Genomic DNA, 24,966 nt, shown 5'->3' with positions numbered 1-24,966 from the left:
TAGGTTTTCTGGCCTAGAACCATTTGTAGGGGACAAAGAGGTTCACATTAGAGCCAGTTCACTGGCCAAGCTCACTGTCTTGCTGGTCAGAGATTGATTAATGCATCATTACCACAGAATCATCATTCTATTTTATAACAAAATACTCTCAATATCTTGTTTATTGTTTTCTCAGATTTGTCTTTCAATTAAATACTACGCAGTTAGACCCTTAGATGTATCTTTCTATTCTTACTTTTCCCCCTGTAGGCTGCTTTGAAACTCAATTCCTTCTCTTGCTTGACAAAGCTTAATTTATTAAATCTTTGATACTCGGCCCAAAATGTCCATTTTATAACTATCTTTCTAGATGATTATGGCTAGATTTACAATCAGATGCTTACTATATATTTCACTCACTGACTTTTAGTACAGTATTTGCCTGGCCTTTTAAAATGTGAGGCTTTTAAGGTGTGTGAGAAAGAGAGAGAAACTGAGACTGTCTTCCTAGAGTCCTTTGCTGATTTACCTAAATCACTTAAAAATTGAAAACACAGTCTTTGAACTTCCCTATTATTTTTGTCTCTGACATCATCTTATAACACAAATTTTATAACAGCAATATATTTTTTCATTTATGTGATTAAAATTCTGAACACCAAGTCTCCTGAGTCCCTTTTCAAATATCATGTAATATACTCTAAGTTAAATAAGATAGTTTTTTTTTTTCACATATATTTTCAAGTTCTCTGTTATAATTGCTGGGCTATTTGCTATTTTAATTGCTGCTCTGATATCTTTGCAAACGCTCCTTTGGAAAATGAAATTTTCTAGAAAGAATATAACTCCCAATCATATTTGAAGGAGGAATTAAAGACTTATTTAGATAATAAATCTATGTGCATCACACATGGGTAGCAGTTTGTTTTCCTTTACCATCAATATGAAATTCAGTTTTTTCTACTACCTGGAAGTTATGGATAATTTTAAAGACATTTTGCCAAGATCTAAGTAATAAGAATTTACTGTAGGTTGTGAATCAAGGAAATACACACAAATTAAACATAATGCACCAAAGTCATGGAGCTTAAATCATAATAAACAGATATTGATTCAGGGTTCCGATAGCATCTCTAGATGTAACTCTAGATGTAAAAGGTAATAATATATAATGCTTCCTACTGCTTTATAAAGACTTTTAGTTAAAAAAATTAAACCACTTTGGCATTTTTACTATGGTATTTCTTGTGGTCTCATTAATAAAATATATATTTGCATTTTATTTTTCCAAGGAAATATATAGCAACCAATCTCACTCATAAGAGTTATTTTCCTTATGAATGATTATATCTATATTCATCTTATTTTAAAAACAATATTGAGTAAAAACATTGAGTTATTATAAATGCAAACTATAAATGTGTTCTAGAAGAAAAATAATATTCGTGTTAAATGGATGTGCAACTTCTTCAACACAAATGCAAACCAGCCTTAATTTTATTTTCAAAATGTCACTCTTTAACCAATATAATGCACAATCAGTTTTAAGTACCAAGCAGAATGCTTTATAATGCTGCTCAAGGGAAGACACACAGTTTTTCATTTCATCATCAACAGAGTTAAGTTATATCACCAAATAATCTAGAAACATCTGATTAACCAGATGCCATTTTCCACCCACTGTCCCAGATTAAAATGCAGTGATGTGTTCAATAGGGTACTAAAAAATTTTTGATAAGCCTTTTTTTTCTCCAGATAGCCACCCCAGCTTCCCATGTAGAGGGGAAATGAAGCAAGGCAACCATTTATGTATATAACTTTTTGAAAAGCAAATTAGAATAAAAACCCTTTATTTGTCCAGGTTTGTAAGGTTCATTTGAGCACAGTGTGGTGCACACCAGTGCCTCTGCCAGTCCCTACATTATATCCTCTACATTTTTGTTCTTAAACTTTGAACATCATGGAGTGTAGACTGTCAGGCTTCTCTGTCCATGGTAAAATACTGGAGTGGGTAGCCATTCCTTTCTTCAAGGAGTCTTCCCCACCCAGGGATCAAACCCTAGTCTCCTGCATTGCAGGCAAATTCTTTATCATCTGAGCCACCAGGGAATCCCAACCTCGATACTGGTCCCCCTCATTTCTCAGTGTAAGTCTAGCCTAGCCACATGTGATATTATGGAAAGTGTTGGCAGCCTAAGTCCTGTAGTTAAGCAGAACTTTGAATGGGTTCTTTGTCTAATAGTCTAATAGCACAATTGTGCCTGGAATGTAGTTGGTATAGTTTCTAAATCACAGCCTTCTCTATACCTTGCTTTTATCTACCTAGATTTTATTTAACTAGAATTCTAGTCCCCTGGCCGTCTTACTTGGAGTCCCATCAATATCTTTTCCATTGGGGAAATTTTCCACCTCATCTAGTGCACCGTTCCTTTTAATGTGAATGAACTTCTAAAACTACAATGCTTGTTGGTGTCTTCTGAACTTGAGACTGACTTCCCTCCCTTGCCTGGCCCACCTGCTGTTTGATATTCCTTGCTTGATGATGGACCCGGATCCCTTCCACACCTGGCCTGGTCCAACAGTCTGGACAAAGTGGTATGGAGCCCTCATTTCCTGTCCTGTGCTGAAAGCCTCTGCAGCCTGGGCAGTCAGCCAGTCGCAGCACTGCCTCATCTTGCACTTTCCCATGAGCCTCTCTGCTAAGAGGCTTGCCTGCTTCATGGCTCCACCCATTGCTGTGTGGAAACCCTGGTTCCCTGCCAGATGGCTCAGTCAATAGATGTGCTGGAGCAAATCAAATCACTGGCCACGGTAGGGATGTTTTTTTTGTACCTCTTAAAGATCTATTTATTTATTGTATTAGTTGTAATTCTATCACTCCCTATCAGAAAATGAAAACCCAAATAGATGTCTCTCACATACAAAAGTGATGCCAGATATGCTCTTGAGTTATTGAGCTAATTTTCCATTAGCACAAAGTATCTCTTCTTCCCACCCACCCCATGGCTTGCATGCATGCTAACTGCTCTGGCTCTGTCTTAAAAGAAAATAAAGTCAATCGGGCCATGTAAGGGAGAAGCCAACCCCTGAACCTAATGCTAAAAACACTGAGTTAACTGAATCTCATACCAAATGTATCCTCTATCATTGGTAAAGGAAATCTCTTTGAGTGAAATTATTTAAAAGTCAATTTTGGATGGACAGATTTCTAGAATTATTACATGGTTCCCTACTTATACTGGGGATTTAAAATATGACTTCAGTCAACATTCAGACATACATTTCTGTGCCATGCTCCCAAAGATTATTATTGTAGCTTTTTTCTCCTAAAATAGGCATCCCTCATTTTTTGACTCTGTAAATCTCTGTGTCTACTTTGTGGTTTCCCCATCTATCCCTCTGAATGTTTTGTCTTTGCCGATTGCTAGCAACATTTTCTATTTTAATCTGTTTAGACCTGAGACACGAGATAGCCATGTATGGTAGAATAGGTCATAACATAAAAATATATTGGTTCTGACTCAGTGCCTGAGGACATCTCTTGAGAATATATACATGAGCTTTTAGGGGGAATAATTTGTGAAATATTATGGCCTTACTTTCTCGCTCATAGCTGCAACTCTATCCAGTTGATGTGTCTCTGTAAATATTATGAGAATACATAAAAGCTGGAAAAACATTGTCATTTGTTCTAAATATCTTCATTGAATATCTACATTATCACAGAAATAGTTAAGACAGAACTCACACAGGTGCACTTTTCCTGTCATAAACTCAACACAATTTCTCTCTGAGATAATCTAACACACATAGGTATGCTTAGAGGGATCTGGGCATGTATAGAATTCACCTCAGAGTATTTGCTGCATTGTGATTTGTGTACACATTGTTTTTTTATTTTCAGGATAAACTGAGAAAAGCTGTTGTTTTGTACCCTAAAGTTTCTCATCCATGAAAGACTCCTCAAAGACACAAGATACCTCTTTTTTTTTTTCTTTCAGTTCTTTCCATCCCATAAAAATAAATAATTAAAACAATCTTCCATGCCTAAGTGCTCAGCTTCTTGCTTCTTAAAAAACTTCTCCTGGTAGAAGATTCTGAATGACAGTAGGAGGTCGAATTAGCAAGCTTGACTGCCCAAGGTAAAGAGAAAAGGTTTGCAACTTTCCTGTACATTCATTTATGGCATAAAAATCAACAACCGTGAGAAAGCTTGCCTTTGATTTTTGAAGTGGAAGTCAAGAAATCTTTTTGCAGAATGGTCTGGGATTATGCTAAAACATGAAAGATTGAATACTCAGCCTCAAAGACTCACAGGAAGTTATCTTCTGTGCTAGGTTGGTGGTTCAGTATCACTACTCACATAAATTAGAACTAAAAGGACCCTCATTTAACACGTTCAGGTCAGCCTTTTTAGGAGATGAGAGAAAAGTTCATTGACTGGGGACCGGAAATGATTTCTCCAAGCTTTAAAATGTTCAGTTTTAAAATCATAAAGTTTTGAGGGGTAGGCTATTTGGTGTAGCTGGAGAAGGAAATGGCAACCCACTCCAGTATTCTTGCCTGGAGAATCCCATGGACAGAGTCTGGCAGGCAACTAACTGTCCATGGGGTCATAAGAGTCAGACATGACATAGTGACTAAACCACCACCACCATTTGATATAGCAGCACTCTGAAGATGCTCATGACTTCTTTTCTTTGGGGGCATTATAAATGAAATATAAGACCTGCGTTTTGTTTTGTTTTTTAACAACATAGATGAGTTTTGTACTATTGTTAAAGAAAGCCGTAGTCAATACATTCTCCACACCTGGCCAGTATATGGGGTGGTAAGTGGGAATTCTTGCAGGATGCACATATTTGGAAGGAAGGGAGAAACGAAGGAAGGGGCAAAGGAAGCAGTAAAAGCTGTGTAGAAGGAAGAATAAAAACCACAAACTTCTATTTTCTCTCATTACCAGTCTACTCTCCTCTCCACAATCTCCAGAGTGCTTCGTCAGGAGCGCTATAGGGAAAAGACGCATGAATACAGTGAGAGGCAGCCTGAACCCCTCCTCTCAGGGGAGCTGTAAAGGAACTGTGTAGGGGAACCACTTACTGAATCGGCCTTCCCTGGCCAGTCCTGATAGTAACTACTTGCATCAGTTATCTTAAACAGGAGGTCTTGGCAAGGAATGTGGAAGCAACAAGCTGCCACCAACCAGAAGAACTGGGGAAAGGTCAAAGGAGAGAGGAAACTCCAGTCCTCCTGCCAGCCTCCCAGAGTCCACCTCACTGGAATCCATCTTGGCTGAGTGATGGGTGCACCATCACACCTTGAGTCAGAGTGACTGGCCAGAGGCAACTGAAAACTAACCCCATCACCATAAAACCTGAGATTGCCAGTCATGTGGCAGAGCAGTACTTCTGGGTTCCCTTACCCTACTGCCTTCCCCCTTGCGCCCCTTCCCAATAAAGCCTCTTGCTTTGTCAGCATGTGTGTCTCTTCAGACACTTCATTTCTGAGCGTTAGACAAGAGCCCACTCTCAGGACCTGGGACGAGTCCCCCTTCCTGCAACAGCTTGAGGAGTAGGATCATTTGCCACAGAGCACGTTGGGCCTTCTGGCATGACTTCACCTTTCTGTCTCCAGCATCTAGCATACTGACTGTCTAGTCAGTCTGGCACTTTCCTGCCTGTGTGATACGTAGAAGATTTCATCACTGTTCTCTTCCTCAACATTCTCACCCAACCATGACTACTGCTCTTATCCTGGGTTTGAAATGAAAGTATAATTTCACAAAGAAGCGCTAACTGCTCTTGTCTGTGTTTATTCAGAGTAGACGCTTGGAACTTTCCTTCTCCCTGCCCAAGCTGCCGGATGGCTTCACAAGGCTCCTCTCCCATAATTCTCCTTTAATTTGGTGTAAAGTCTTGTCCTACAATGCCCTCATTCTGCCTTATTATGAGTTTAAATTTTTCCATTACTAAAATAACAAAATGTAATGCAATGAAACCACTGTTCGCATTGTGGTGTGTTTCCTTCCAGTCATTCTTATTTTTTTCCAAAAATGCACTTATCTTTGACCCTACAGATATTGTAAATATTTTATTATCCATTACCCTTTCATTCTGATCCTTTTGGATGAAGGCTCTATTTGCATCACTATGTCTTCCTTGTATTTTAATTATTGGGATTAGTGTGCCGTAAGTAGAATAGACAAAGACTTTGAAATCAGACAGGTAGGTTTAAACTCTAAATAATGTGTGTGAGTTGGGCAACTAAGTCTTCCTGACGTAGTTTCTCAATCTAAATGCAATAATATGTTTCATATGATTATTTTCAACGTCAGTATTAGGAAGGATGCCTACTATCCAGCCAGCTGCCAAATGGAGAGCAGACAAAATACGTGTCATCTCCTTTCTTCATGTCTAGAGGATAAGGCTTAAACTGTTACATATACCTAGGGTAAGTGTATATACTTAACATATAGGTGTAGCATATATATAAATGATCTACTAAGAGATATTTTATTGTACACTCAAGCATAAGACAGTAAATTAGTTATTTGATAAGGATTTCTGTGAATTTGTATTTAAATCTACATATCAAATAGTTATTATTAGATATGGCTCATGAAGAAAAATTTTTTCATAATCCTTTTCCCATTCTTCTAGCCATTTAACTGAATTTAAAATCAATACCCTCAAAAACATATCCCCAAATAATAAAATTCTCATGTTTACTAAATGTGTGTGTTTTGGGAGGAGGACAATTTAATTTTCTTTAAAAGAAAATTCATCGTAACCAGTTGTTTATTAACATGAAGACAGTTCCTGGAGTTTGATGAGTGTTCTTTAACAGAACACAAAAGATCATCCATCAATTCAGCAAGCATTTATTGGTTGTCAAGTATGGCAGAACACAATGCTAGGCACTGTGGACAAATACAAAACATCAGGCAGACATTTTAGCAGACAGATTTGATTAAATGACAGATAGGTAAGTAGTTCACTGTTTCCCAAATGGCCTTAACCTATTTTAAGGATTGTAGGGGTTTATAATAAAAGGAACTCAAGCCTTGAAATTAGTAAGCAAATCTTCATATGCCCCGCTTTACCACTTAAGAGTAGCATTTCTATAAGCAAATCACCAATCATCTCAGCAGTATCCCTCAACACCAAAATGAGCTTTAGATAATAGATGCCTACATGCCTAATAAAGTTCTTGGCATTAAGTAGCGGAAACAGTGTCAGACTTTATTTTTGGGGGCTCCAAAATCACTGAAGATGGTGATTGCAGCCATGAAATTAAAAGATGCTTACTCCTTGGAAGGAAAGTTATGACCAACCTAGATAGCATATTCCAAAGCAAAGACGTTTCTTTGCCAACAAAGGTCCATCTAGTGAAGGCTATGGCTTTTCCAGTGGTCATGTATGGATGTGAGAGTTGGACTGTGAAGAGGGCTGAGCCCCAAAGAATTGATGCTTTTGAACTGTGGTGTTGGAGAAGACATTTGGGAGTCCCTTTGACTGCAAGGAGATCCAACCATTCCATTCTAAAGGAGATCAGTCCTGGGTGTTCATTGGAAGGACTGATGCTAAAGCTGAAACTCCAGTACTTTGGCCACCTCATGTGAAATGCTGACTCATTGGAAAAGACTCTGATGCTGGGAGGGATTGGGGGCAGGATGAGAAAGGGGCGACAGAGGATGAGATGGCTGGATGGCATCACTGACTCAATGGACGTAAGTTTGAGTGAACTCCGAGTTGGTGATGGACAGGGAGGCCTGGCATGCTGCGATTCATGGGTCGCAAAGAGTCGGACACAGCTGAGCAACTGAACTGAACTGAACTGAAGTTGCTGCTATTTTCACTCATTTTTTCTCATTTGTTTCCTATCAATAACAGTTAGAGTTTTTGTGAAGATCAAATGAAAAAAACCTATCTAAATGCCTTGGAATCCAGTAAGAACTCAATGTTAATTCAGTTCCCCGATCTTTAAGTCCCTAAAGAGAAATGTCCCTTGTTAATCTGTAGTTTTAAGGATTATCCATTAACACCACTTTTCACATATGAACTTAACGTTTATGTGTTGGCATTGAGGGAAGCAAAATAAAGTATGAATGGTCTGTCAATTTCTGTATTTGAATACACAGGAAGTAGCATACTTGCACATTTGTTTCTGTTGAAATGATACTGGGACTCTTTAAGAAGACTTCTAGTAATTCTGACTCTGATGCTATTTTGAACATGTCCCAAATATGCCCACATGGAGGGTTTATAGGTGTGGATTCAAAATATCTGATTATTTAATGGTATGAGGAATCCAAATTGGAAAAGAAGTAAAACTCACTGTTTGCAGATGACATGATCCTCTACATGGAAAACCCTAAAGACTCCACCAGAAAATTACTAGAGCTCATCAATGAATATAGTAAAGTTGCAGGATATAAAATCAACACACAGAAATCCCTTGCATTCCTATACACGAATAATGAGAAAGTAGAAAAAGAAATTAAGGAATCAATTCCATTCACCATTGCAATGAAAAGAATAAAATACTTAGAATATATCTACCTAAAGAAACTAAAGACCTATATATAGAAAACTATAAAACACTGATGAAAGAAATCAAAGAGGACACTAATAGATGGAGAAATATACCATGTTCATGGATCGGAAGAATCAATATAGTGAAAATGAGTATACTACCCAAAGCAATTTACAAATTCAATGCAATCCCTGTCAAGCTACCAGCCACATTTTCACAGAACTAGAACAAATAATTTCAAGATTTGTATGGAAATACAAAAACCTCGAATAGCCAAAGCAATCTTGAGAAAGAAGAATGGAACTGGAGGAATCAACTTGCCTGACTTCAGGCTCTACTACAAAGCCACAGTCATCAAGACAGTATGGTACTGGCACAAAGACAGACACATAGATCAATGGAATAAAATAGAAAGCCCAGAGATAAATCCACACACATATGGACACCTTATCTTTGACAAAGGAGGCAAGAATATACAATGGAGTAAAGACAATCTCTTTAACAAGTGGTGCTGGGAAAACTGGTCAAACACTTGTAAAAGAATGAAACTACATCACTTTCTAACACCGTAAACAACAATAAACTCAAAATGGATTAAAGATCTAAATGAAAGATCAGAAACTATAAAACTCCTAGAGGAGAATATAGGCAAAACACTCTTAGAAATAAATCACAGCAGGATCCTCTATGATCCACCTCCCAGAATTCTGGAAATAAAAGCAAAAATAAACAAATGGGATCTAATTAAAATTAAAAGCTTCTGCACAACAAAGGAAACTATAAGCAAGGTGAAAAGACAGCCTTCTGAATGGGAGAAAATAATAGCAAATGAAGCAACTGACAAACAACTAATCTCAAAAATATACAAGCAACTTATGCAGCTCAACTCCAGAAAAATAAACGACCCAATCAAAAATGGGCCAAAGAACTAAATAGACATTTCTCCAAAGAAGACATACGGATGGCTAACAAACACATGAAAAGATGCTCAACATCACTCATTATTAGAGAAATGCAAATCAAAACCACAATGAGGTACCACTTCACACCAGTCAGAATGGCTGCGATCCAAAAATCTGCAAGCAATAAATGCTGGAGAGGGTGTGGAGAAAAGGGAACACTCCTACACTGTTGGTGGGAATGCAAACTAGTACAGCCACTATGGAGAACAGTGTGGAGATTCCTTAAAAATTGCAAATAGAACTACCTTATGACCCAGCAATCCCACTTCTGGGCATACACACCGAGGAAACCAGAATTGAAAGAGACACATGTACCCCAATGTTCATCGCAGCACTGTTTATAATAGCCAGGACATGGAAACAACCTAGATGTCCATCAGCAGATGAATGGATAAGAAAGCTGAGGTACATATACACAATGGAGTATTACTCAGCTGTTGAAAAGAATTCATTTGAATCAGTTCTGATGAGATGGATGAAACTGGAGCCAATTGTACAGAGTGAAGTAAGCCAGAAAGAAAAACACCAATACAGTATACTAACACATATATATGGAATTTAGGAAGATGGCAATGACGACCCTGTATGCAAGACAGGAAAAGACACAGATGTGTATAACGGACTTTTGGACTCAGAGGGAGAGGAGAGGGTGGGATGATTTGGGAGAATGGGAATGCTAACATGTAAACTATCATGTAAGAATTGAATCGCCAGTCCATGTCTGACATAGGGTGCAGCATGCTTGGGGCTGGTGCATGGGGATGACCCAGAGAGTTGTGGGGAGGGAGGTGGGAGGGGGGGGTCATGTTTGGGAACTCATGTAAGAATTAAAGATTTTAACATTTAAAAAAAATAAATAAATAAAAAATAAATAAAATTATCATAATTCAAAAAAATATATAAAAAAAGGAAAGTTTCTATTATAGTTCAAGTAGTTAGGAAACTTCAGGTTTGGCTACTTAATCTTCTATTGGTCACGTAGTTCACAGTTGCATTTAGAAATTTTCCTGTTTATTAAATGGCATCCAATTGAGGAGTATTTTTGACCCATGGAAGCACTGCCAACCAAATGAATACCAGAACAGTATGTATGGACAAATTAATGTGAGTTTCAGTTTTGTTCTAGTTGTTCCAACTCCATCGTCATTTGTTTGGCTTCAGCATTTATCTTAAGTTTGTGATTTTCTAATTGCAGACTCACATATTAATGCACTTAGAGGGTCTACTCTATGACAGATCCTGGGAACACAGATTTAAATAAGATAGTTCCTCATTTCAGGAATCTTCCAGGCCCTCTGCCTGGAACTGCTATCATCCTTATTATTAATCTGGAGATTCTCTGGTCATCCTCATTTAGATCAGGCTTTCTCACATTTCTAATGCAGAACAAGGCATATGGTGGAAATGAAAGGCATTTCCTCCACATAGCAAGGCTCTGAGGGAAGGTGTATATCAAGTCTTTGTCTTGTAAACATGGCAGGCTGACTTCTGCACCAACTAAGTACTTGAATGTCAATGCCATTCCCAGGCAGTGGTCCCCATTCCGTACAGTGTCTCATAGTAATTACAAGTATTTGCCAAAGACTTTTCTCCCTGTACCCGCTCTTGTCTTCCACCATCTTGGATTGTGCATTTCATAGAATTTAGCTTTGGTGCTGATATCATGAATGATATTTTCAGTAATTGGAGAAGGAAATGGCAACCCACTCCAGTGTTCTTACCTGGAGAATCCCAGGGAAGGCAGAGCCTAATGAGCTGCCATCTATGGGGTCGCACAGAGTCGGACACAACTGACGTGACTTAGCAGCAGCAGCAGCAGCAGCAGTATTTTCAGTAATTATCATCTCCATCTTTGGTTCATAAATTGGTGATTTTTTAGGTTTTCCTCTGTTCAGATTTTGGAATCTTTCACAAACCCCTGGAATAATTCCTTTTTTTCCCTGATGCTAACCCATGAATTCAAACCGTAAGATTTGAATTTCCAGTCTCCCTTTCAGAGGAGGTAGTTTGGGGAAAAGAAAAAGGAAATTGAGAGTGAAGAATCTGGAAATGAGAGAAGGTCATTCCTGAGCTGTGTTTTTAGGTAAGTCCAAGATATAAATGAGGAAAACGATGCACATCTATAAAACATACCTAAATTGGATGGGCAATTAGTGGGGCTTAAGAACAACTCACTAAAGGCTAAGATAGGAAGTCTTAAAAACAATTTGTAATCATATTCTTGATGCAGAATCAATTTAAACCTTTTCCTTATTTTCATATACATAGTTATTAGAAAGAAATGTTGCCTAAGAAACCACACCTCACTTGGGTTGTTTATCTACCTACCTGTCCCTTTCAGGTTGTTGTGGCCTCAGGAGACCTTACTTGCTTTTTGTGAACATGCAAGAAGAAACCCAGGCTTCCCTGGTGGCTCAGATGGTAAAGAGTCCTCCTGCAATGTGGAAGACCTGGGTTCAGTCCCTGGCTTGAGACGATCTTCTGAAGGAGGGGATGGCAACCCACTCTAGTATTCCTGCCTGGAGAATCTTCATGGACAGAGGAGCCTGACAGGCTACAGTCCAAAGTCTTGCAAAGAGTTGGACATGACTGAGCAACTAAGCACAAAGAGAAACACACTGAGTTGACTCCAGTTTGAGGAAAGAAGTTTTTTCACTTTAGAGGACATGAGAAAGATTAATTAGAAGGAGCTCAGCAGATGAGGAGCAAGAAAATCTATTAGGAGACAATTATAATGGTGTAAGGAAGAAATAATGAAGAAATGTTGGACTGAGTCAGTAACAATGTGATAAGAGATACAGGATAGATTTGAGAGTGATTACGACAGTGGAAATGACAGAACTAAGAGATGATTGGATATGGAGGGTAAAGGAAAGGAGGAGTTGAGAAGGGCATTTCAATTCTACCAACCCAGCTAAGGAACAGAGAATGCAAAAAGGGAAGAGAAAATTAGTTTAATTGGGGGCATACGGACAAGGAGAGCTCTCTAACAGGCAAAGAAAGGCATGGAGCCCAGGAGAAGGCATGGCCAGAGATACAAAAAGTCAGTAGCACTGAATTTGGTAGTTCAAACCTTGAGGGTAGATAATGTCTTCTACAGAAGTTGTGTAGGGAGATAAATGAGCAAAACTGAAGAGAGATGACTGTAGACAGTATATTTATTAAGAAAGCAGATGTAGGGAAATGAGAGATCTGAGTCTTTGCAGAATCAGGAAAGGACTATGCCACAGAAATTGAGGGAAAAGAAAGTTTTGAGCAGTAAGACATCAATTGAAGTTTGGGAAATGCTCCATACCTTCAGAAATTTTATGTGATTGTGACTTGAAGGAGTTTAAGGAGAATTATGGAGCAGAAAAGCAGGAAATGGGCTGCAGAATGCCCCAAAAATGGAGTGATTTCCTCTTCAGAGAATCTTGAAGAAGGACATTCTATGTGACTCAATTAACTATGAGGAAGGCAGGTTCAATGAAATGTTTATCTTTGGAGTAAGAGTGGAAGATGTACAGATAGGAGAGTTTTGAAAAGATAGAAGATGGACTGTGAAGATGGTTTAGGGATTCCTAAGCCAGTTGACTTGCTATTAAAAAAAAAAGAGAGAGAGAGAGAGAGAGAGAAAGAAAAATTGGTGAAATCTCCTGCAATAACAGAAAGTGACAAAGAAAGGAGCCTGTAAGCTAAGTACCTGAGACCACAGTAGGAATTCAGAAGACACTTAGAATGTAGCTTCTCAAATGTTCAGGAGCAGCCATAAGAATTACCAAGAGATTTTGTTTATATGAATATTCTGATTCACTATGCCTGGATTGGACCTAAAATTCTGTATTTTGAACAAGTTGTCAGGTGATAATGCTACTAGTTCTGTGACTATTTGAGAAATAAGGACATAGAGAATCGAAGACTGAGGAGAATGGGTTTTTGGGTGTAATCAGAATATATGCAAAATAAAGACGGTTTGACAAAAGACAGGAAATGGGATGGTTAAACACGGTAAAGAGGAACAATAGGAATGCCTTTTATGAATGGTTCATGTATTCATTAAGACCGTACTAAATGCTCAATATTCATATACCTCTCCTTTGCAGAACATGGAACAAGACTCGTTAAATCCAGTCTTGGGCAGTTTAAGGATATTATCAGGTGTACAAGATAACATAAACAAGAAGGCTGTTAATTAATTCATAGACATGTAAGTACTTCAGAAATAAACATGCTCAGAAATAAATGGTCAAAATCTGTTAAAGATGATAGGTAGACAACTCAAATATTTCTTTGAATTAATTTATTAAGATCGAGACTTCATGAAGGATTTTCACCGTGCCATACATTTTGAAACTGAAAAAAAAAACCGAGTACATTATCATCCACCTTCCCTACATTCTTTTTAAAAGAAGATATGTCAGGTGTCAAGTTCCCATCAATTTGCCAACAAGAGAGGGAAAAATGAGGCTGCACCTTGAATGGAACTGACCCTATCTCTTTATCCTTTATCCTCTTTGCAGTGGAGAGTCACATGAAGCATGGTTTTGAAAGTATTTAATCCAGACAGAATAGTCGCAAAGAATAAGTGTCACGAAGAGAAAAAGTTAGATGTTCAGAGATTAGCTAACACACTTTTAGGCATGGCCGCACCCCTGGCCCCATTCCTTTCCTTTTGCTGTTACTCCTCTGTCTCAGCTAATAGCCAATGCATCTTTAGGGCTATTCTCATTTCCCTGTGGTTTTTGTGCACCTACCATATGCTCATAACTGTCCAAGAACTCTGAGGCACAAAAATATTGTTAAGAGCTCAAATTCAAGTTCAGTGTCTTTAGAGATTTTCTAGCTGATTTGGAAGAAAAGCATAAACATAACAGTATAAACTAGTATAAACAGTATAAGCTAGCACCACCCAAACTGTCTTCTGCAGAAATTCTTCTATGAAATTCTACAAAAAATATAGACCATAAAAAGGAGCTTGATGCTGATAAGAGTTTGTAAAATATCATATCTTAAAACTTCTTGTCTTCAATATAAATAGGAGAGCATGCCTATTTTAATGGTTCTCTTATTTTAAATTTAATGGTTCTTAGCACTGTAGTTAAGAAATCTGGTTAACTTTGTTTAAGAAACCAAAGTTTCTAAAGATTCAGTTTTGTTTTTAAACCACTGGATTTTTATATCATAAAAATTGTTAATATCTCAAGGGCTTAATATTCCTCAGAAGACAAATAAGGGAATATTATTGTAAAATTAAGCTGTCTGCTATAATTGGTTTAGTACAATTACAATTAGGGAGATCACTTCAGAAATCTAAGGAGGCATTAATGAGGATTTTGAGCTGGCATTGAATGATGTGAGTATTTTGAGCATTAACAAAATAAGATATTCTTGGTTGGGATGCAAGTTGAGAGGGTTAACAGAATAAATAAAAATGGAGAGGAAGAAAACAGTTCATGGTTCAGGTGTGTTTAGACGACAATGAGAAAATCAATATGCCTGGAGACAAGGTTTTTGATTGAGTGAAAATCAATTTGGCAAGGTTGATTATAAAGATCCTTGCATTTGGGGTTGGGTTCTATGAAGACTGAAATATGTGTTAATTGCATCCAGAGGGGAACAAACAGGGAATGGGTGTTTAGCATTCTGACCAAACCATTTCTTTAATTAAAAAAAAAAAAAAGAAAGAAAGAATTACTGTTGTTTCTGTTTTTTTTTTTTTTTTAAATAACACAAGTATACAGTGAAAATATAAAAAAAGGGAAGCAGAGTAAAGTCAAAATCACTCACAACCCCATCGACCAGAAATAGTGCAGTTGACATTGGGAGTATCTTTTGCCAATTTTTCCTAAGTGTACACATGTTCACACACTCATTTTACAAAGTCAGCTCACACTATGTCATAGTGGCTGTAAATGCAACTCCTAAGAGGCAAGTAAGTTAATATAAATGTGTGCAGGAGGGGAGACTGGTGAGGTGTTGAAGATGCAGTCTTTCATGCAGACACTGCTACAAATTAAATATATGGAATGTTTGTTGCTTCCAGGAAGAAATATACTGGCTCCATATGCTGCTCTCCATTTATTTGAAACATACTAGAATCTTGGTCCATTTTTAATTTTACCACACTTGATGGAAAAAGATATAAGAAAAAATATCTTTTAACTAACATTAGGAGAACAATAGAACCCTCCTCCCTCTGAGGATAGAAAGATCACTGTGTGCTGAGCTGTGCTTAGTTGCTCAGTCATCTCAGACTCTTTGTGACCCCATGGACTGTAGCCCGCCAGGTTTCTCTGTCCATGGGGATTCTCCAGGCAAGAATACTGGAGTGGGTTGCCATGCCCTCCTCCAGGGGATCTCCCCAACCCAGGAATTGAACCCAGGTCTGTCACATTGCAGGCAGATTCTTTACCGACTTAGCCACAAGGGAAACCTAAGAATATGGGAATGGGTAGCCTAGCCCTTCTCCAGAGGAACTTTCTAACCCAGGGATTGAACCAGAGTCTCTTGCGCTGCAGACAGATTTTTTACTAACTGAGCTATTGGACAGTGATCACTGCTTTGGGACAGAGATGGGGCCCAGAGTTGGAAAATCTTCATGGTTTAAAAAAAAAAAAAAAAAAAACAGAAATCCAGTACTTATGTAATATTTTCTGATTTTTTTTTAAAGTAGGAACTTATTAAATTATTTTAACAAGAGAATCAGAATTCTATCTAGGGAAACAAAACACATTCAGAACTCTACAGTTGGTGTCTTTTGCTGATATACTTCCACCAAACAAAACAAAGCTACAGTAACAAAGCTTCCTGGTTCTTTGCAGTGACAAAGTGCTACTATCATGTATTGTCTCTGGCAGAAAAATCTTGAAGACCCAGGGTAATGGGCATTTAGACTTTTGTATCTTTAGATATGACCTGGCACAATATTTACAACTGTATTAGCATATGATGAATCTTTCATTGTAAAAAGACTCATTTGGAAAGTGTTGTAACATTTCATAAATATGCTAACTGAATGTATATTTTGTTTATTTGAATAGGTATTTACTCACTGGAGGAAGATCTATTCCCAAGTGCCACTTAGGTTATTTTCAAGAACTCCCTACTGAATATGGATGCAGCTGTGTGTCTCTGCAGAAGTGAGAACAAAGCTGGCTGTGTGGAACGTTGGAATCACAGTGAGTAATTAGCACAATGCCTGTAATCAAGGAAAGGTTATGTTGAGAAAAGAGGAGTATAAATGTCTGTGACATAGGAAAAGGAACAAGAGAGAGAGCATCTGAAGAACAAGAACTAAAACAACATTGAAATTTAAGTGTAAAAAACAACTCATAAATATATACTGTGTTTCCTCCACTTCAAATATAAACATTTCTTTTACCTGAAAATGCCTATTCAGGTGATACCTTTCTTCCATCTATTTATATCATTAGTATTGCTTTTAAATAAATATACTTCAACTACTCCAGGTTGACAAAAAGAGAGAATTCATATTCAGTCAAGATCGCCTGAGCACAGAAAACACAAAATAACTTGAAATGTATGAAGTGCTATATAATTTTAGTCAATAGCAGTGATGCTGTAGACTAAGATAAAATTATATAAAACAGACATGCTCAACAAATGAAACTCTTGCAACAAAACTTTGTATCTGGTCATTGTAAGTAGATGCAATTCCAGTTGTGAAATAAGTACCCTTTATTGATCCTAATAATATGACTTTTTGCAAGTCTAATAGAAATATTTTAAAAAGTCAAATTATGGATACATTGCCCTTAAGTGGCTCACTATTTAAGGAAACAGAGAAATAAAACATATTTTTAAATCTTGTAACTGACTTCTAATTTTTCTGATTTTCAAGTTTGTATTTTATATGTTTGGGTTCCTTCATATTGAAAATATGTTTCTTTTTCCACATCGGAAAGAATAAGAACAGTCAGATTTTAAGGCATCTGTCTTTATCCTTTATCATGCCTTTTTCTGTTTATTAATAGAAGTAATTTAAGAAATCTTTAACAATATCTATCACAGTTTATATTTTATGCTTAAGAATGATTTCAAACAGGACATTATGATGAGGTGGGGGGCTATTTGTTTATGGTCTCAGGATTTTTTTTATTACAGTATTTTACTGATCTCATTAGTTTTACCATTTAAATTTTGGACTCAACAATGCACAGCTTTATAAATTGGCCAACTAATCTCTACTAATGTCCAGGTTAATATTTGGGATAGTGACAGTAGATAGGGAAGCAGCTGAACTTTCGACAGGAGAAAAGTGGAGAGAGCCTTTCATATTGCTTCATTGAATTGATGGGTTTATCTATAAAATGGGAGATTAGGATGAATTATCTAAGGCATCTCTGGCTCTCCTTCTGATAAGTAGATCCAGGATGAAGCCTCTAGAGAATCAAAGAACAGAATTAGAGTAACTCTACAGTTATTCTTCTAACCCTTTGATTGACTGATCGATTAAGAATTTATTAAAGAATTTGCTAAACAGCTAGACAGGCACTGTTTTAGATCAGTGATAGTGTCTACACTGGTTAATAGACATTGCCTGTTTCACTACAAGCTTAATGTAATCAAATTTACATGATAGAAAAGAACAAAACATATAACTACACAAGTAGCTAGTTTTAACTCTAGACATTATGAAATTGCATATAGAGGGGGATTTGATCTAGCTTTGAGTACTCATACAATAATGTCACTTAATAAATATTTCCAAAGTGAAAATGAAAGTCACTCAGTCGTGTTCGACTCTTTGCAACCCCATGGACTATACAGTCTATGGAATTCTCCAGGCCAGAATACTGGTGTGGGTAGCCGTTCCCTTCTCCACGGGATCTTCCCAATCCAGGTATCGAACCCAGGTCTTCCACATTGCAGGTGGATTCTTTACCAGCTGAGCCACCAGGGAAGCCCAAATCTCCAAGGAAGTCTACAAGGAAGTGTTATTTAAGTTTGATTCTGAAAGAACATCAGAATTTAAGGGAAAATGAGAGAAGATCCAGCTCAAGGAAGGTAAAAGAAAGCTGTGCGTGTGAAGGTTTAGGTCAAAATAAGTCCTGAATGTCTAAGAAATGTGAATTAAACCAGTGCTGTTAAGATGAAATAATGAACACAGGAATGGCAAAGATGTGGCTAGAGATATGTATAGGGCCGAGTCAAGGAAACTCATTTGAAGCCGTATTAAGAATTTTGAACTTTATTCTAAAAATAATGTGAAGTCATCAAACGGTTTTAAGCTGAAAAAGGGGAAAAGGCTATTCATTTTTATATATCACTAGATCTGCTGAGTGTAATACTAAGAACCTCCTATACACCAGATCTCTTTAGGCATGTTACATGTATTCAGATATTAATATTCATAACAACTCAGGGAGGTGGAAAACATTTCCACTTTATAAAAAGCTTTAGCAACTTGCCCAGCATCACAAAGCTGATTAGTGTGCAGTCTGACTTGAAAACTTGCAGTCTTAACTTCTGTATTTTATTTAATTGTGGAAAGGGATGGAAATTAGCTTGAAGAAGTAAATTGTCTAGGTGAGAGATATTGTTGGTTCAGACTATTGTGATAGTAGCAGATTGGAGAGAAGTAGAAAAAGTCAAGGACTATTTAGGAGACAGAATCAACCACAATTGGTAGTTGAATGGATGTAGTAGGTGGGGGACAGAAAATGATAAAGGGTACCATTCAGGTTTGGGGCTTGAGTAAAGGGGTACCCATTTATCAAAACAGCAACCTATTCCAGAGAAGCAACAAGTCTAGTGAAGAAAGCTTTGCTAAGGTGAAAGTTATTATCATGCAAAATCATCTCTGAAATGCTTCCCTAAATTATTCCTGCACTTGGGAATCAAGTTTACTGAATATTCCAGCGTTTTGTCTCTCCATGTTTTTCCACTTTGTCCCCCATATGGTTACTCTGAAGGCATTTGAGGCAATAAGTACATGAACGAGAGGATCAAATAAAACAGGGCATCTAAATTATTTTCCCTCTGTTAATTTTGATTGTCTAATTGTATGTACATATTTATTTATTTGACAGTCTTTATATGTGTGTTTTTTTAAATTTTATTGGAGTGTATTTATTTTACAATGTTATGTTAGTTTCTGCTGTACATCAAAGTGAATCAGTTACATGTATACATATATTCCCTCTTTTATAGATTTCCTTCCCATTTAGGTCATCATGGAGCACAGAATAGAGTTTGCTGTGCTATACAGTAGGTTCTCATTATTTACCTATTTTATGCATAGTAGTATATATATATATATATATATATATATATATATATATGTCAATCTCAATCTCCCAGTTCATCCCACCTTCCCTTTCCCCTCTTCATATCCATAAGTTTGTTCTCTACATCTGTGTCTCTATTTCTGCTTTGCAAAGCAGTTTATCTGTAACATTTTTCTCGATTCCATAAATAAGCACTATTATGTGATATTTGTTTTTCTCTTTTGGAGATTCCCTGGTGGCTCAGATAGTAAAGAATCTCCCTGCAATGTAGGAAATCCAGGTTCCATCCCTGGATTGTGAAGCTCTCCTGGAGAAGGGAATGGAAACCCACTGCAGTATTCTTGTCTGGGAAATCCCATGGACAGAGAAGTTTGGCAGGCTACAGTCCACAGGATCACAAAGAGTTGGACACAACTGACTAATACTTTCACACTTTCTCTTCCTGACTTACTTCACTCTGATAGACTCTAGGTCTATCCACATCTCTGCAAATGGCACAGTTTCATTCCTTTTTATGGCATATGTCCACAAATGTCTTCAACATGATCGGGTCAGTCTTCAGCTATGTTGATCTTACAGAAGATTTTCAGGGATTGATCTACAAGTCAGTGCTCCAAAGATAAAATAGAGACACATTTTGAAATATAGACACTTGCAGGTAGTTTTAGGCAATTCATGTTAAAATGCTGAGTTTATTGGCCTAGAAGCACACAAAGGGAAGAGCTGGTGGGAAAAACTGCTTTTTTTGACTTCCTGCCTCCATGGTAGTGGGCAGTGAATTTCCAACTTCTGTAATTCCCTTTTCCCTTTTCAATGATAAAAGTTCACATGGTTTGACTTGCAGTACCTTTTCAATGAACTAGACCAAACAGTTTGCCCTCTGTCATGACTAAACATCAATCAATGACCAAAGACTGATTGAGTGCCCACCTTGGCAAAGTCAATACACTGGAAAGCACGAACAGCTACAAGAAAGTGGACACGTTTCTCTCACAGCACTCTTTGCCCAGGTGGTGAGACAGTAGATGAACATGTCTTTAGAAGGATGAATGGTTTGGTCAAACAGTTCCCTCTTTCCTCCCCTGGTGGCCCTTCTCTGTGCCTGTCTTACCCCATCCCTGCACTTGCCCTTTTCTCTCTCTATTTTTTTTTCTTAAGGCCTACAAGAAACCAGGATTTTGGGTGCTGGAGAATCTAGTAAAAGCAGAAGAATCTGGTAAAAATTGTGAAGCAAATAAAGATCTTGCACATTAAATGGTTTAACGGAGGGTGGCACAGAAGACCTGAAGGCTGCAATGATAACAGTGATGCAATATGTTACCTCCAAATTATGGTTTCAATTTCTCACCTTCCCAGATGTGTTCTATCACACTTTGCATTCTGGAACTGCCTGCATTAGGAACTTCTGATAAAAATCCGGTCCCATCACTTCATGGCAAATAGATGGGGAAACAGTGGAAACAGTGTCAGACTTTATTTTTTTGGGCTCCAAAATCACTGCAGATGGTGACTGCAGCCATGAAATTAAAAGACGCTTATTCCTTGGAAGAAAAGTTATGACCAACCTAGATAGTATATTCAAAAGCAGAGACATTACTTTGCCGACTAAGGTCTGTCTAGTCAAGGCTATGGTTTTCCAGTGGTCATGGATGGATGTGAGAGTTGGACTGTGAAGAAGGCTGAGCACCGAAGAATTGACGCTTTTGAACTGTGGTGTTGGAGAAGACTCTTGAGAGTCCCTTGGCCTGCAAGGAGATCCAACCAGTCCATTCTGAAGGAGATCAGCCCTGGAATTTCTTCGGAAGGTTGATGCTAAAGCTGAAACTCCAGTACTTTGGCCACCTCATGTGAAGAGTTGACTCATTGGAAAAGACTCTGATGCTGGGAGGGATTGGGGGCAGGAGGAGAAGGGGTCGATAGAGGATGAGATGGCTGGATGGTATCACGGACTGGATGGATGTGAGTCTGAGTGAACTCCGGGAGTTGGTGATGGACAGGGAGGCCTGGCGTGCTGCGATTCATGGGGTCGCAAAGAGTCGGACATGACTGAGCGACTGAACTGAACTGAACTGAATAAGAATAGTATTATGTTGTGGGGGAAGGGAAGTGGTTAGGTATCACCTAACCTCTGCTGCTGCTGCTGCTGGTAAGTCTCTTCAGTCACTGTGTCCGACTCTGTGTGACCCCATAGACAGCAGCCCACTAGGCTCCTCTGTCCCTGGGATTGTCCAGGCAAGAACACTGGAGTGGATTGCCATTTCCTTCTCCAATGCATGAAAGTGAAAAGTGAAAGTGAAGTTGCTCAGTTGTGCCCGACTCTTAGCAACCCCATGGACTGCAGCCTACCAGGCTCCTCCATCTATGGGATTTTCCAGGAAAGAGTACTGAAGTGGGTTGCCATTGCCTTCTCCATCACCTAACCTCTAAAGATAACTTAAACAAACAAACAAACAAACAAACAAACAAAACCCAGAAAACCAAACAAAAACAAATAGTCCCTAAATGACAAAAATGTAGTATAGCAACCATCCAAGTGATTTAGTCCCTCAGTTGTGTGATTGTGACACAGTCACAGCATGACCACTTTGTGATGCTCTTTGTGACCCGATGGACTATAGCCCACCAAGCTCCTCTGTCCATGGATTTCTCCAGGTAAGAACACTGGAGTAGGTTGCCATTCCCTTCCCCAGGGGATCTTCCTGACCCGCAAATCACACTCACATCTCCTGCATTAGCAGGCACGTTCTTAACCTTCTGAGCCATCAGGGAAACCCCATTAACCATGCAAGGCATTTATATAAAAACGTGATTGATAGTTTACTGTACCAAAAGTTGGCATTTGAAAGATAATGACATGTCCTTTTTGAACCACCTGTATATGCATGTGTTCGATTGTGTCGATTCTTTGTGATCCCATGGACTATAACACGCCAGGCTCCTCTGTCCATGGAATTTCCAGGCAAGAATACTGGCATGGGTTGCCATTTCCTCCTCTAGGGGATCTTTTTGACCCAGCGATCGAATTCACATCTCTTGCGCCTCCTGCATTGGCAGACAGATTTTTTACCACTGTGCCACCTGTCAAGCCCACTGAATCACCTACTACGTATCAGGTGTTATGCTAGATCACTGAACTCTACTGATACCTACTAACAGCTTGTTTTTCTGTCTGTGACTCTGTTCTTCAAGTAAAAATAAATATTAACACGTGTGATAAAAATTTTCTCTCAGCTATAAAGAAAGAAACAAAAAGATGATTACAAGGAGGGATAAATAATAAGCCACAGTAAGAAAAGTTTAATTATACTGTATATATGCTCTCTTAGTTCCAACAGAAAACATTTTATGTGTTAGAAATTTGCCAAGAATTTATGGAAGACAAAGGTTTTGAGTTCAATCTTATGATATATGTAGATCTTTGCTAGAGGAGACAAAAAATGAAAAAAAGAAAAATAGGACACGATATTCCACTTATGAGCATCTCAAGAAGAAAGTGTGAGATGTAGTAAAAATATTAACAAGATAACAAGTTAGGAAACAATAACAATAATTGTATAAATGTCTAAAGCAGTAACCTTTGTTGAACCATCATTTTCACACTTTTAAAATAGGTGAATTGGATGAATTAAGCTACTCTAGTTTAAATCTTTGACATTTAACATTAAGTTAACATTATAGTATAAAGCAAATGCTATTTTTTACTTCCTCAGCATTATATGAAACAAACAAACAAAAAAGGTAGAGGGGTTGGCAATATGCAAATTACAATTTAAATATGACAGACTAGGATCCAAATCTTGGCAGATTCATTTGTTATCTAGGAAACTTGGGCACTTAACCTTGTTGAACTTTGATTTCCTTCACAATAAATAGATATAGATAGGTTGATAGAAAGAGAGCTGATAGATATTACAGGTGGAAATATAGAGACAGTATATATAAACAATTAGCCTTCGCAATAGTGAAAATAATATGTACTGGCACTATATATAGTCACTGGTTATGTAGGAGGCACTGAACACATTTTGACTACATCCCTTTTAATCTATGAATGAAATACCTATGGTTGCAGTCATGAAATCTGTTTAAATCTCTGCTGTGCAATAGACTAAGTATCTGAAAAAGATGTTTTGAAGTTGATCATTGTTCACATCTATTTCAGTACCACTCAAATATTTCGGAGGAAAATAGAGTCAAAATGCATATGGGGCAATACTGATTGTATGCAGCAATTGAAGATACTCAATAGCTAGAGAATGCTATAGCTAATCCTGGATGTTAAGTCACTTCAGTCATGTCTGAATCTTTGCGACCCTGAGCTATGGACCATAGCTCACCAGGCTTCTTTGTCCATAGGATTCTCCAGGCAAGAATACTGGAGTGGATTGTCATGCCCTCCTCCAGAAGATCTTCCCAACCCAGGGACTGAACCTGCATCTCCTATGTCTCCTGCATTGGCAAGCATGTTCTTTACCACTAGTACCACCTGGGAAGCCCATAGCTAACCCTAGTTTCACATACTTTTTAAATTTTAGCTAGGAAAATATCCTCATCACATCATTCATCCATGATGCTTTTGATAAGTTATAATTTCTTTTCAATGTGTTTTGAGATTCATGGATACTATTTAGATTGTATAATATTTTCACTTTCCTGTGCTAATTAACATTATAATGAATAATTATTAGCAGCTTCACGATTGTCTCTAGCATCCTGTTTTTATTTTATTATTTTTATAGATTATTAAAAATAAAACACACCACGAGTTTTCATGCCAAAAATATTTCATCTAACTAAGAAATGCCATATAGTGCATTTCAGGGAAAAATGCCACTTATAAACATGGTATTCTAATACGTATTGAAGTTTCATGTACTAAAGATTGGAGTAGCTATCGGTAGACAATGAATAATGGATAGAAATGATTAATGACTCTGTGAGATAAGGGATAATTAGATTTGGCATGTGCACCCACCGTTTAAGCAAATTGATATGTGGAATGCATACTTGAAAGAGATACAGACAAATGACACTAAGCTTCGATGATTCAAATGGATCTCCTGGGAACAGATGATCCAAATTCTTTTCTAATATTTTCCCCAACAACTCAGCACCACCAGAAAGGTAACCGTGGATCTTATTTCTCTGCTAGCAATGGTTGCCTCAGCAACAGAGTGACAGACTCTGAAGCCCAAGCAAGTCACTTCACACCTTTCTGTCTTCGGTCATTTACCCTTTTCTCAGAGCTCTGTCATTTACTC

The sequence above is a fragment of the Ovis aries genome, chromosome 2 (genome assembly GCF_016772045.2).
Source record: "Ovis aries strain OAR_USU_Benz2616 breed Rambouillet chromosome 2, ARS-UI_Ramb_v3.0, whole genome shotgun sequence".
In the NCBI taxonomy this organism is placed as follows: Eukaryota; Metazoa; Chordata; class Mammalia; order Artiodactyla; family Bovidae; genus Ovis; species Ovis aries.
This window is presented reverse-complemented; position numbering follows the sequence as displayed.